Raw genomic sequence first — 14143 nt, forward strand, 5'->3', positions numbered from 1 at the left:
CAAGGCGGTGACCAATGCCTTACCATCGTTACATCGCACAAGGCAGGGTGCGATGGTAAGCCCCGCATGTTTGGAGGGAACTGATGGAGCAATGAACACGTCACCGTTAACTATAGTATCCGAAGCGATCGTGAGAATTCGTTCATCTCCTGGCGCAATGAAACAATCCGCGGCAGCAACGAAACGGAAGCGGTATGGATCGACATGAGATGAACTCTCAGTAGCTGACATATGAATTACTCGCTGACGACACGATATGAAAGCTGATGCCGAATAAAGGAAATCCCATCCTAAATTAACTGTGTGAGTGCACAAAGGAAGTACAAGAAACTGAATGTGGTGAAGGATGCCATCTATGAAAATGCGGACTGTACAAACACTTGAAGGCTCAATAAAGACTCCATCTGCGCAACGAAGGGGAGGGCCATCGTATGGCGTCCTAACTTTTTTTAAGCGGGCACAAAAGTCTGCACGAATTACGGAAAGTGATGCGCCTGTGTCCACTAGTGCCTCTGTCTGTATGCCTTCAACATACACCAATAAAACATTCGATGGGCGGTCTGGAGGAGTTTGACGCAGTTAGAAAGATGCAGCTTTCCTTCCCGAAGCTGCACTGTTTAGTTTTCCAGTTGGCGGTCGGGAATCGAAGTAGAAGGTCGAAGGGGAGAGGAGGAACGCCGCATCGGTGAAGGTGAGCGACGACGGGAGAAACGGGAACTATCAACTGAGGCAAAGTTCTGCGGAGATGGCGACCGGCGTGTGCTGTTCTGATACTGTCGGCGATAGGGTGGTCCAGTTGGGTAGAAGTCGTCCCGTTCATAGCCACCGTAGCTTCGTCTTTCGTCTTGTTGACGGCGTCGGCAATACCTTGAAATATGACCACGGATGCTGCAATAAAAGCAAGTCGGTTGTGTAGTGCGCCAGGTGTTGTAAGGCTGGGAAGATGGTCGTGGTGCGAGCGAGCTGAGTGAGCCATGCACATCGGGCACTGGTAGCTTCATTGGGCTGTGCTGGGGTGCAGGTGTCCTAGCAGCAACCTGAGCATAAGTTGGCATGGCCACAGGATAAGAACTCGGAACAGGTGTGAAGTCATCGAGGCCAGGCTTTGGTGGGGCGCAGGCGTCGTTGCAGCACCGTGAGCATAACTTGGCATGGGCACGGGATCTGAGCACGGAAATAGTGTGCCTGTGATCAAGGCCAGTTCCTCCCTCACGACGTCGCGTAAACTAGTAGCAGGTGGCGTCGTTCGAATAACAAGGTGGCGAGGTGAAGCCTGTGCATAAAGTTCCTCGCGGATGATAGAGCGGATCAATGAACGCAGCTCTGTGGTGTCGTGACTCGAGCTGAGATCAGGCATAGCAGGTTGCATCCGAGTGGTTTGAAGCTCCTCGAGGCGCTGACAGGTAGCTGCAACATCGGCGACGGTCTGGGGATTCTGCACCACAAGTGCATTAAAAGCGACCGTCGCAATGCCTTTCAGCAGGTGGCGCATGCGGTCGCTTTCCGCCATATGGTTGTCGATGCGGCGGCAAAGGGCGAGAACATCTTCAATGTAAGAAGTGTAAGACTCGCCGGGGCGTTGAACACGTGCACCAAGCTTTTTCTTGGCAATATCCGAGTGCACTGACGGGTTGGCGAAAATCTGGCGGAGCTGGCGCATAAAGGCGGGCCATGTCAAAAACTCGGTAGCGTGGTTTAAAAACCACATTTTTGCGACGCCGCTCAAGTAAAAAGCAACGTGGGTGAGTTTCGCACGCTCATCTCAGTTGTTGATGGCACTCACGTGGTCATACTCCTCGAGCCAGTCTTCCACGTCCTCACCCGGAAGCCCTGCAAACAGCGGAGGATTTTTTTGAGGGCTGGTGACAGGTGAGAAGGGTTTCTTGGCAGTGGGAGCGGTGGCGCAGCTGCTGCGCTGGGCTGGTCGGCTTGCGACATTACCGCACCTAGGACGTTTAAGCGGCGGCCTGAACGGAGCTCCAAGGATGTGTTCTAGAAGACGCTGGGGTTGTGCGAGAGCGCGAGAGGACGCGGGAATCAGGCAGCACTCTCCACCACTTGTAAGATGGCGTCCAGTACCCTCAAGACTCTTCTTTATTGTCTCGAGTATGTGCCCCACAACCTAAACTGAAGTGGTGACGATGAGTATGTAAAGATGAAAATATGGAACGAGTAATGATGCTCACAATATATATATATATATATATATATATATATAAGGGAAAGAAGTGTATACCTAAGGGCTCGTTTTTCCGTGTTTTTAACACAATAATAATGAGATATAACAGACAGTAATGCCAAGGAATGTACAGGGGAAGTTATTAACATTAATGGAATGTAAATAAGAAGAAAGAAAAGTGGATGAAAAAATTACCAACTGTAAGCAGGAATCGAACCTACGACCTTCGAATTACGCGTTCGATGCTCTAACCACTGAGCTATTACAGCGGCACTCCCTCCATCCACTTTTTTGGGTTTATCTGTGAATTTAGAAGTAGGAGCGACAGTCAGCGCCATCTATAAGCCAAACAACGAGTGTGAAAACACTCTTATGCGCATGTTTGGCGTCACGTAGCACGTGAACTTATTATGAGCGGGCAGCTGATTAATTGTCCCTCTTATACAACCTAAACACACCAAGTCTGCCAGTACGAGACCCTCGATCAATGAAATAAGGGAAAGAAGTGTATACCTAAGGGCTCGTTTTTCCGTGTTTTTAACACAATAATAATGAGATATAACAGACAGTAATGCCAAGGAATGTACAGGGGAAGTTATTAACATTAATGGAATGTAAATAAGAAGAAAGAAAAGTGGATGAAAAAATTACCAACTGTAAGCAGGAATCGAACCTACGACCTTCGAATTACGCGTTCGATGCTCTAACCACTGAGCTATTACAGCGGCACTCCCTCCATCCACTTTTTTGGGTTTATCTGTGAATTTAGAAGTAGGAGCGACAGTCAGCGCCATCTATAAGCCAAACAACGAGTGTGAAAACACTCTTATGCGCATGTTTGGCGTCACGTAGCACGTGAACTTATTATGAGCGGGCAGCTGATTAATTGTCCCTCTTATACAACCTAAACACACCAAGTCTGCCAGTACGAGACCCTCGTTCAATGAAATAAGGGAAAGAAGTGTATACCTAAGGGCTCGTTTTTCCGTGTTTTTAACACAATAATAATGAGATATAACAGACAGTAATGCCAAGGAATGTACAGGGGAAGTTATTAACATTAATGGAATGTAAATAAGAAGAAAGAAAAGTGGATGAAAAAACTACCAACTGTAAGCAGGAATCGAACCTACGACCTTCGAATTACGCGTTCGATGCTCTAACCACTGAGCTATTACAGCGGCACTCCCTCCATCCACTTTTTTGGGTTTATCTGTGAATTTAGAAGTAGGAGCGACAGTCAGCGCCATCTATAAGCCAAACAACGAGTGTGAAAACACTCTTATGCGCATGTTTGGCGTCACGTAGCACGTGAACTTATTATGAGCGGGCAGCTGATTAATTGTCCCTCTTATACAACCTAAACACACCAAGTCTGCCAGTACGAGACCCTCGTTCAATGAAATAAGGGAAAGAAGTGTATACCTAAGGGCTCGTTTTTCCGTGTTTTTAACACAATAATAATGAGATATAACAGACAGTAATGCCAAGGAATGTACAGGGGAAGTTATTAGCATTAATGGAATGTAAATAAGAAGAAAGAAAAGTGGATGAAAAAATTACCAACTGTAAGCAGGAATCGAACCTACGACCTTCGAATTACGCGTTCGATGCTCTAACCACTGAGCTATTACAGCGGCACTCCCTCCATCCACTTTTTTGGGTTTATCTGTGAATTTAGAAGTAGGAGCGACAGTCAGCGCCATCTATAAGCCAAACAACGAGTGTGAAAACACTCTTATGCGCATGTTTGGCGTCACGTAGCACGTGAACTTATTATGAGCGGGCAGCTGATGAAAAACACGGAAAAACGAGCCCTTAGGTATACACTTCTTTCCCTTATTTCATTGAACGAGGGTCTCGTACTGGCAGACTTGGTGTGTTTAGGTTGTATAAGAGGGACAATTAATCAGCTGCCCGCTCATAATAAGTTCACGTGCTACGTGACGCCAAACATGCGCATAAGAGTGTTTTCACACTCGTTGTTTGGCTTATAGATGGCGCTGACTGTCGCTCCTACTTCTAAATTCACAGATAAACCCAAAAAAGTGGATGGAGGGAGTGCCGCTGTAATAGCTCAGTGGTTAGAGCATCGAACGCGTAATTCGAAGGTCGTAGGTTCGATTCCTGCTTACAGTTGGTAATTTTTTCATCCACTTTTCTTTCTTCTTATTTACATTCCATTAATGTTAATAACTTCCCCTGTACATTCCTTGGCATTACTGTCTGTTATATCTCATTATTATTGTGTTAAAAACACGGAAAAACGAGCCCTTAGGTATACACTTCTTTCCCTTATTTCATTGAACGAGGGTCTCGTACTGGCAGACTTGGTGTGTGTAGGTTGTATAAGAGGGACAATTATTCAGCTGCCCGCTCATAATAAGTTCACGTGCTACGTGACGCCAAACATGCGCATAAGAGTGTTTTCACACTCGTTGTTTGGCTTATAGATGGCGCTGACTGTCGCTCCTACTTCTAAATTCACAGATAAACCCAAAAAAGTGGATGGAGGGAGTGCCGCTGTAATAGCTCAGTGGTTAGAGCATCGAACGCGTAATTCGAAGGTCGTAGGTTCGATTCCTGCTTACAGTTGGTAATTTTTTCATCCACTTTTCTTTCTTCTTATTTACATTCCATTAATGTTAATAACTTCCCCTGTACATTCCTTGGCATTACTGTCTGTTATATCTCATTATATATATATATATATATATATATATATATATATATATATATATATATATATATATATATATATAAAACTTGCACGGAAGCGGCTTTACTTAAAGTTTTCAGCTGGTGGACCAGCCTTTGTCAGAGTAATGTGACAAATATTCATACATATGGCATTAAAAGCTCCTTTCAGTAACTGGTCAGCGGCATCTGCGCGGGTTAGCATTGCAATGCGCATCATAAAGACTCATGTGCTTCAGTAAAAGAAAACAGAAAAAAGAAAAAAATTAAAAAAGAAATGGAGAAAAAGTAAAAGGAAAAAATAGAAAAGCAGAAGGGCACACACATACTGAAGGCACGGTTATGATTCTCTTGCATGTACTGTGACGTGATACTATGTTTATATGTAATTAAGAGATGTAGAAGCGCAGTGCTGTAATGACATTGCATGACCTTATAAGAACAATCTTAGTGTTATGTGAACGTATAATGGAAGCCACTGTGAAATAATGGAACATAAATTTTAAAAAAAGAAGAAGGGCAGACATAGATGGCGTGATTTAGGCGTTACAATGTGAAACCAGTTTATCATCGCTCCTAATCTAGTGAAAGACAGGTTAGTTTTCCTTTTTTTCATTTCCAGCGGAAACAGTGTTAAATTTATGAATGAGATATGGTTCGCGCAGTTTACGATCATGGCAGGTGCAGAATGCCGATTCTAGTATCGTGACTTTGAGGTTACTGAATGAGTGGACGGGCATGTTCACATGTTTTGATATTGGAAGATTTCGTTGGGTTTTAGCATGCGATCTGTTATTGTTGAAACGTATTCTGAATGGGGTTTCAGTGTGGTCTATTTATTGCATGTGGCAGGCGCCACACTCAAACAAATACACTAAATTGGATGAACCTCAAATAAGGCTGCCTTTAATTGTGAAAATGAATTGGTCAGATGTGCTGGTGGTTATTATTGACGGCTCTATATGCGATCAAACTTTACAACGTGGTTTCTTGCAGCGGCTACAACCAGTACGGTTACTGGTAGCAATTTTAGGCGACGTCAGGATGTCACCTATGTTTTTGAGTTCCTATACACTACTCGAGGGGGCTTACGAAGGAGCGCTTTTAGTCTGTCGCTCTGGGTGAGGATGTCGTAAGGGTCACGCAGTATACCTTCAGCTTCGGGGATGGATGCTGAGTGTGTTAGTACCAAATTGGCTGACTGCAGCCCGTTTTTTTATGCTACCTTTTAAACAGCCCATCCGATCACGTTCTCTGGCTTGGTGTATCGCGTCGTCAATAATTTTTTTTTGGATATTTTTGCTTAAGCAGCTTCTTCTATGGATCATGGCAGCAGCAATAAAAATCTTAATCTTCAGAGCATATGCGCCTAAAGCACTGTGCTTGGCTATATGGAATTCCAGTCTTCCAATGACGCACGTGGCTACTATCAAAAAGAAGAAACTGGTGATTATCTGTTGGCTTTTTAAAAAGCTTCGTAATTAGCCGTCCATGGGAAATGGTAATCGTGGCTTCGAGGAATTTATTGATTGATATGTGAGGCTTAACGTCCCAAAACCACCATGTGATTATGAGAGACGCCGTAGTTGAGGGCTCCGGAAATTTAGACCACCTTGAGTTCTTCAACGTGCACCGAAATCTAAGCACAAGGGCCTAGAGCATTTCCGCCTCCATCGGAAATGCAGCCGCCGCAGCCGGGATTCGATCCCCCGATCTGCGGGTCAGGTGACGTCGAGGAAGGCTACAGACAAGAGTGAGTAAGTATGGGAGAATGTTACAGCGGGTAGTACCTGGTTGAATTTTGCTATGAAGTTTAGAAGTCCTGTTTCCCCATGTGTCCAAATGAAGAACATGTCATCGAAGTAGCGTTTGAAATGCACAGACCTTAGTGGCACACTCTTAAGGAACGAGTCTTCAAGCACTCCCATGAAGATGTTTGCGTATGTAGGGCCTATCTTTGTACCCATAGATGTTTTACTTATCTGTACGTAATGAGAGCCATTGAATTCGAAGTTATTCAACTCGAGCATTAGCTTCGACAGTGTTTCGAGTGTTGACGTGTCAATTAGCTTGTCAGATTCGGTGTGGTAATGTGAATCTAGAACAGCCTGTATACCGTCCTTGCGGGGGATGTTAGTGTAGAGGGAGGTGACGTCCATCGTGACCAGAAGCGAACCATCAGGCACTGAGATGTGTGAAATTCTATTGAAAAAATCATTGGTATCCTTAACAAAGAAAGCGAATGTGGGCGGAAGAAATTTCATCAAACTCTCAGCGTAATGAGATATGTTTTCGGTTACTGTTCGAATGCCCGGATCAATGGGACGGCCTGGATTTTCTGACTTGTGTATCTTTGGAAGCCGGGAAAATTTTCCGTTAACAGGGCTAAGCGGAATGAGGCTGCGTGCTGTCATATCGTTGAGCCTTTTCTTTTTTACCAATGCTTTAATGGTGTCTTTTATGATGACAAGATTGTCAGTGGTAGAATTAGCGGGAAGTTGTTGGTAAAAACAGTGTCAGATTACTGTCGTACAGCTTCCAAGAAATATATATATATATATATATATATATATATATATATATATATATATATATATTGTTGCGGGTTCGCGGCTATGCAGCTATGCGGGCGGTGCGAAGAAGAAGACGACGACGTTTTTGGGCTGTTCGAAATACACAACGGCTGCCATCTTGACTGCTGGAGTACTTTTCTACTCTAAAGTAGTAAATACATTCGCAACATTTTGGTGGTGGCGCTGGGTACGACGCAAGACGGAACTTCGAAGCGGACGTGTTCTCGACTGCCCGACCATGGCAACAGAAACCAATTCTGCCGCTCCTGTTTCAGCCGCGACTCCGGCGCAGCCTGTACAGCCGGTCGTATTGACGCAACCGCGCGACCCTGGCAACTTCTGCGGCACCGACCATGTTGACGTTGACGACTGGATTCCGAAGTTCGAGCGGTTTGCAGCAGTGTACCGGTGGGACCCTACGATGATGCTCGCCAACGTTGGCTTCTATCTCTGCGGAACAGCTGGCGCGTGGTTCGAGGCTCATGAAGCGGACATAACCAGCTGGGATACTTGCAAACAGAAGCTTCGTGACCTGTTTGGTAAGGCCGTCGGACGCCAGCGGGCCGCTTCTAAAGAACTCTCTGGTCGGGCACAAACTACGACCGAATCATATGTCACCTACATCCTTGACGTTCTCGCCCTTTGCCATCGTGCCGACCCCAACATGTCCGAGGAAGACAAAGTAAGCCATTTACTTAAAGGCATTGCAGATGATGCTTTTAACATACTGGTTTCCAAAGACTGTTCCACCATTGATGACATCATCAAAGAGTGCCGCCGATTCGAAGAGCTGAAGAGTCGCCGGGTCGCCAAGAATTTCTTGCGACTTCCGAACACGGCCGCTACGTCATCTTGCGAGGACCTTCAGCCGCCATGCAGTCAACCACATAACAACGAAAGTGTGGTTCGCATCGTTCGTAGAGAAATCGAGGCCGCGTCTCCGTCTTTTCTGACCCGCCCATCTGATGATCGACCAACGATCTCGTTGATCCAACAGGTCGTGAGAGAGGAGCTGGCAAACGTTGGGCTGCAGCCTGTGTGTTCGTTGACGGAACCTCGGGTCAGTACCATAGCGCCTTCTCCTGCACCAGAAAGATTCCGCCGCTATCGTGATCCTGCTCAGTGGAGGACACAGGACGACAAGCCTATATGTTTTCATTGTCATGGTGTAGGACACATCTCCCGCTACTGTCGTTTCCGCACGTATCCACCTCGGTCGTTTCCTGGCTATCGACGTGACGACAACCACCGGCCCCTGCAGTACAGCGCTCGTGACGATGGACCGTACAATGGCACTCCTGCGACACCAGTCCGCCGGTCCAGCCGTTCGCCGTCCCCGCATGACCGTCGCTCCAGGTCACCTCAGCACCGCCGCTATTCGTCGCCCCACCCTAGTGGACGCCCTTCTTCGGAAAACTGAGCAATGCAGCTCCCGGAGGTGACGCTGCATTGGACTCCCGACCTGAAAACCCTCTGCTGACCTTGACTACGGACAAGAACCTGCTTGATGTAGAAGTGGATGGCCTTCCTGTTACTGCCCTTATTGACACCGGCGCACATATTTCAATTCTGAGCTCTGACCTCCGTGCACGATTAAACAAGGTCCTTACGCCGCCAGAGTCCCTATTTGTACGTGTCGCTAGTGGAGCGACCCCGGCTGTGCTCGGAATGTGCACCGCGCGTGTGAGATTCGCCGACCGCCAGACGTCCGTTCTATTCCATGTTCTCGCTCACTGTCCACATGACGTCATCCTTGGACTCGATTTTTTGTCCGACCACTCCGCTGTAATTGACTGCTCAGCCGGCGTCGTGCAACTTGACTTGCCTGCGGCCACCGAAGAGTCGAAGATGGTACAGAACAAGCTTTCGTGCGCTGAGTTTGTTCGCCTCCCACCCCAAGCCCTAACTTGTGTCACAGTTGAACCATATCCCAGTGTTCCGGATGGGGATTACGTGGTCTTTCCCTCTCCCGGTGTTTTATTGGCCCGCAACGTTTCCTCCCCGTACACCATATTAACTGTCACAGCGAACAAGACGTGCCTTCCTCTTCTGAACTTCGGACTCAGCCCTCAAATCCTACCACAAGGCATTGTTCTCGCCACTCTTTCACCGTCACACGAGTGCCAGATCTCATCAGTGTCACGTGAACTGGCCACAGTCGCCTCGCCGAACCCGCATAGCACCGACGCAGCCAAATCTACACGGCTCAACAATGTAACTAAGATGATTGCCTCAGACCTCTTGCCGTCTCAGGTCAAAGACCTCACTGATCTTCTCACGAGCTATTCGGACATATTTGACTTTGACGGTAGGCCCATAAGTCAAACATCGCAAGTCAAACATCGCATTAATACCGGTGATGCAGCCCCAATTCACAGGCGTCCCTATCGAGTGTCACCATCAGAACGCCAAGTTATCCAACAGGAGGTGAATAAGATGCTCACAAAAGGCATCATAGAGCCCTCATCGAGTCCGTGGGCGTCCCCTGTAGTCTTAGTTAAAAAGAAGGACAATACCTGGCGTTTCTGCGTGGACTATCGGCATTTAAACAAGGTCACCAAAAGGGATGTCTACCCGCTTCCTCGTATTGATGATGCCCTGGACTGCCTTCATGGCGCAACCTATTTTTCTTCGATAGACTTACGCTCCGGTTACTGGCAGATCGCCGTGGACGACCTCGACCGGGAGAAGACCGCCTTTGTAACGCCTGACGGTCTCTACCAATTCAAGGTAATGCCGTTTGGCTTGTGCAATGCGCCGGCAACGTTCGAGCGGATGATGGACACGCTTTTGCGCAGCTTTAAATGGTCTATCTGCCTGTGTTATCTGGACGACGTGATTGTGTTTGCCCCAACCTTTAAGTCTCACCTCGAGCGCCTTTCCTCAATTCTTTCAGTATTTCGAGAGGCTGGGCTCCAACTTAATTCCTCGAAATGCCATTTTGGGCATCGCCAAGTTACTATTCTAGGGCATCTCGTTGACTCCTCCGGCATCCGCCCCGATCCCGACAAAGTCCGAGCTGTCCTGGATTTTCCTGTACCGACTTGTGTCAAGGACGTTCGAAGTTTTGTGGGCCTATGCTCATATTTCCGACGATTTGTCAGAAACTTCGCAGAGGTCGCACGCCCCCTCACTGATCTTTTGAAGAAAGATGTACCATTTGAGTGGGGTCCTGATCAAGGCACGGCCTTTTCCCAGCTCATAACACTTCTGACCACGCCACCGATTCTCGCCCACTTCGACCCGTCTGCTCCAACCGAGGTCCGCACTGATGCTAGTGGCTACGGTATTGGCGCGGTTTTAGCCCAGCGTCAATCCGGTCACGATCGAGTTCTTGCGTATGCCAGCCGGCTCCTTTCTCCTGCCGAACGCAATTACTCTATTACGGAACGCGAGTGCCTGGCGCTTGTATGGGCAGTTGGTAAATTCCGCCCCTATTTATATGGCCGGCCTTTCACAGTTACCACTGACCATCACGCTCTATGCTGGCTTTCAACCCTCAAAGATCCAACGGGGCGCCTTGCTCGTTGGGCTCTGCGCCTCCAGGAATTCACATACACAGTGGTTTACAAGTCTGGCCGTTTACACCAAGACGCCGACTGCCTCTCTCGGTACCCCGTTGACGCTCCAGATCTAGTAACCGACGACGCGTCCATCTGTATTTCCTCGCTCTCTGCTTTCGGCAACATAGGATGTGAGCAACGGCGTGACGCGTCCCTACGCGAGCTAATCGACCGCCTGAACACAGGCTGTACAGACAGTTCGCTTCGCATGTTCATTGTCATAGACGGCATTTTATACCGCCGCAACATGCACCATGTGGGAAACGAACTACTACTCGTAATACCCACTCATTTGCACTCGACCGTACTTCAGCAACTACATGATGTACCAACGGCTGGCCACCTTGGTGTTGCCAGAACGTACGACCGTGTCCGCCGACGCTTTTTCTGGCCCGGCCTCTACCGTTCTGTACAACGTTATGTTAGGTCTTGTGAGTCGTGCCAACGCCGCAAAAGGCCAGCGGTACACCCCGCCGGGCTCCTTCAACCGATCGACGTACCTGCCGAGCCTTTCTATCGTGTCGGCCTCGACCTGCTGGGCCCTTTCCCTCTTTCTACCGACGGTAACAGGTGGGTCGCCGTCGCCATAGATTACTCGACCCGTTTCGCAATTACGAGACCTCTTCCAAGCAGCTGCGCTACAGATGTCGCCGACTTTTTGATTCAAGACGTCATCTTACATCATGGTGCTCCTCGTCAACTGGTCACCGATCGCGGTCGCTACTTTTTATCTAAGGTAATTGACGATCTACTTCGTTCTTGTGCAACCAAGCACAAGCTTACGACGGCCTACCATCCTCAAACAAACGGCCTCACAGAACGTCTGAATCGCACACTCACTGACATGCTCGCCATGTACGTGTCGACGGATCATCGTGACTGGGACATTGCGCTACCCTTTGTCACTTTCGCTTACAATAGCTCACGCCACGACACTGCTGGATATTCTCCCTTTTACCTTTTGTATGGAAGAGACCCGACATTGCCGTTCGACACGCTTGTACCCAACCCTACCGACCTGTCCACAGCATATGCTCGCCGCGCTATTAGCACCGCGGAGAAAGCCCGCCAGATTGCCCACCAGCGCCTTTCGGACTCGCAGCTCCGTCAGAAACGTAGCTATGACAGCCACCATCGGGACGTCCACTTTAGTCCAGGTGACCTCGTTCTTCTGTGGACTCCGTCGCGACATGTTGGTCTGGCTGAAAAGCTTCTACCCAAGTATTCCGGACCTTATCGTGTGCTACGGCAGGTAACTGATGTTACCTATGAAATAGCACCTCTAAACCCTTCGATACCTTCCACATCTTCCGACATCGTCCACGTCGCTCGCCTCAAGCCGTACATCTCGTCCAACACCTGCTAACAAGCGCCGGGTCGGCGCTTTTCGCCGCCGGAGGTCGATGTTGCGGGTTCGCGGCTATGCAGCTATGCGGGCGGTGCGAAGAAGAAGACGACGACGTTTTTGGGCTGTTCGAAATACACAACGGCTGCCATCTTGACTGCTGGAGTACTTTTCTACTCTAAAGTAGTAAATACATTCGCAACAATATATATATATATATATATATATATATATATATATATATATATATATATATATATATATATATATATATATATATATATATATATATATATATATATATATATATATATATATATATATATATATACATATATATATACATACATATACATATATATATATATATAAATATATATATATATATATATATATATATATATATATATATATATATATATATATATATATATATATATATATATATATATATATATATATATATAGTGAATAGGAATGGCCACTACCGCCGCGACATCGACACGTTGGCGCGAGGCGCGAGCTGAGACTGCCTGGTTGCTGTTGCGACGACGCCCGTATATCCGGCCAGCTCTTGTTGCTTCTCTCCTGACGCTGCTACTGCTTATCGCCTTGCATTTACATTGTATTTGGTGGAGGCTGCTGCGGTTTTCCCCGACCCTGGAATTGCGTAGCCGAAAACTGCCGTCCGTCATGCCTGACGACGCTGTCTCCATCCCCCCCCCGGGCTCCGCCACCCAGGGGCTGTATCAATGCCCCGCTCCTGCGTGAACCCGACTACTTTAGCAGCACAGACGAGAAAGACGTTGAGGTCTTTGAGCCAAATGACGTTGAGCAAAATGCTTTAATGCATGGCGTGCGGGCACGCTTAGCGACACACATTTGAAGTATTGGCAAAAACCACATTGAAATAACCGTGTGCACGTACGGGCTGCAGCGAAAAAAAAATGCGTGGTGCTTCCATGTGAAAATGCTTCGGACGGTCAAGCAGATGACCAGCTCGACCGTCCGAAGATCAGCTTGCTGGATCGCTACGTCAATTGTACGCTGCTTAGATTATATGAGCTCGCATATCAGGATGAAGAAATCTCTTCCACTGACACGTTATAACAAATCGTATATAACCTACGTTTCTATTATTCGAACTCAATTGCACGTTACGTATACGTCGAGCGGCTGTGATCAGGAATCTCAACTTTTGCTTTTAGGCCGTCGTTGACTCCCAACATGTTCTCACGCTGTGTCTAAAAGAGAAATTTCAGGTACATTAGCGCGCATACTGGTTGTGCAGATATGCTCGATGACGCGTCTTAATCGTCAATACAACTGAGTGTATGCGCAGCATACAGCCACGGTATAACGTCTTACGTACTGACGCGTATACTTATTCGCTAGTGGTTCCTTTGCGTATGCTAGTCCAAAGCATTGTGTGTCGCGAATATTCAGCATTATACAACGTCGAGATTTGTCACCACCAAGAAGCGAAAAGTTCAGCATATAACCTCCTTGGTAAGCGAGCAGGCGGGTGCTTCGCGCGGACGTTAGAAATAGGCAGAGTTCATTAGTGAAACTGTGCATTGAAGTTAGCATCGAGGTATAGTGCAAGTAGAGCTAACAATAAAGAATTTTTCAACGCCCAGCTCGATCGCAAGCACGATGTTTTACAGCCGGGACGATAACCCGCAAAAAGTAGTCTCACCTTGCAGTGTTTTGAGCTCACAAAACAGGCGTACATTGAGAAAAATTGAGGATTTACGTAATTCAATCGATCTCATGAACAAAGTTT

At 47.3% G+C, this 14143-nt stretch overlaps 1 long non-coding RNA gene and 6 other non-coding genes across 7 annotated transcripts in view; 3 read left to right on the top strand and 4 right to left on the bottom strand.

Annotated features, from left to right (window-relative positions):
- Positions 1-4206, top strand: part of LOC142804191 (uncharacterized) — a 183331-nt gene extending 179125 nt beyond the window's left edge. Inside the window, exon 2 of the long non-coding RNA XR_012894500.1 lies at positions 4002-4206. This is a non-coding gene — a long non-coding RNA (uncharacterized LOC142804191). The remainder of the gene's footprint in view (positions 1-4001) is intronic.
- TRNAT-CGU (transfer RNA threonine (anticodon CGU)) lies at positions 2376-2448 on the bottom strand. The gene has a single exon. It is a non-coding gene; the product is annotated as a tRNA-Thr (tRNA).
- On the bottom strand, positions 2832-2904 carry TRNAT-CGU (transfer RNA threonine (anticodon CGU)). The gene has a single exon. It is a non-coding gene; the product is annotated as a tRNA-Thr (tRNA).
- Positions 3288-3360, bottom strand: TRNAT-CGU (transfer RNA threonine (anticodon CGU)). Its single transcript has one exon. It is a non-coding gene; the product is annotated as a tRNA-Thr (tRNA).
- TRNAT-CGU (transfer RNA threonine (anticodon CGU)) lies at positions 3744-3816 on the bottom strand. The gene has a single exon. It is a non-coding gene; the product is annotated as a tRNA-Thr (tRNA).
- Positions 4207-4245: 39 nt separating the features above from the next.
- On the top strand, positions 4246-4318 carry TRNAT-CGU (transfer RNA threonine (anticodon CGU)). The gene has a single exon. It is a non-coding gene; the product is annotated as a tRNA-Thr (tRNA).
- A 383-nt stretch (positions 4319-4701) lies between these two features.
- On the top strand, positions 4702-4774 carry TRNAT-CGU (transfer RNA threonine (anticodon CGU)). The gene has a single exon. It is a non-coding gene; the product is annotated as a tRNA-Thr (tRNA).
- Positions 4775-14143: the final 9369 nt, after the last annotated feature.

The sequence above is a fragment of the Rhipicephalus microplus genome, chromosome 3, assembly GCF_043290135.1.
Source record: "Rhipicephalus microplus isolate Deutch F79 chromosome 3, USDA_Rmic, whole genome shotgun sequence".
Classification (NCBI taxonomy): domain Eukaryota; kingdom Metazoa; phylum Arthropoda; class Arachnida; order Ixodida; family Ixodidae; genus Rhipicephalus; species Rhipicephalus microplus.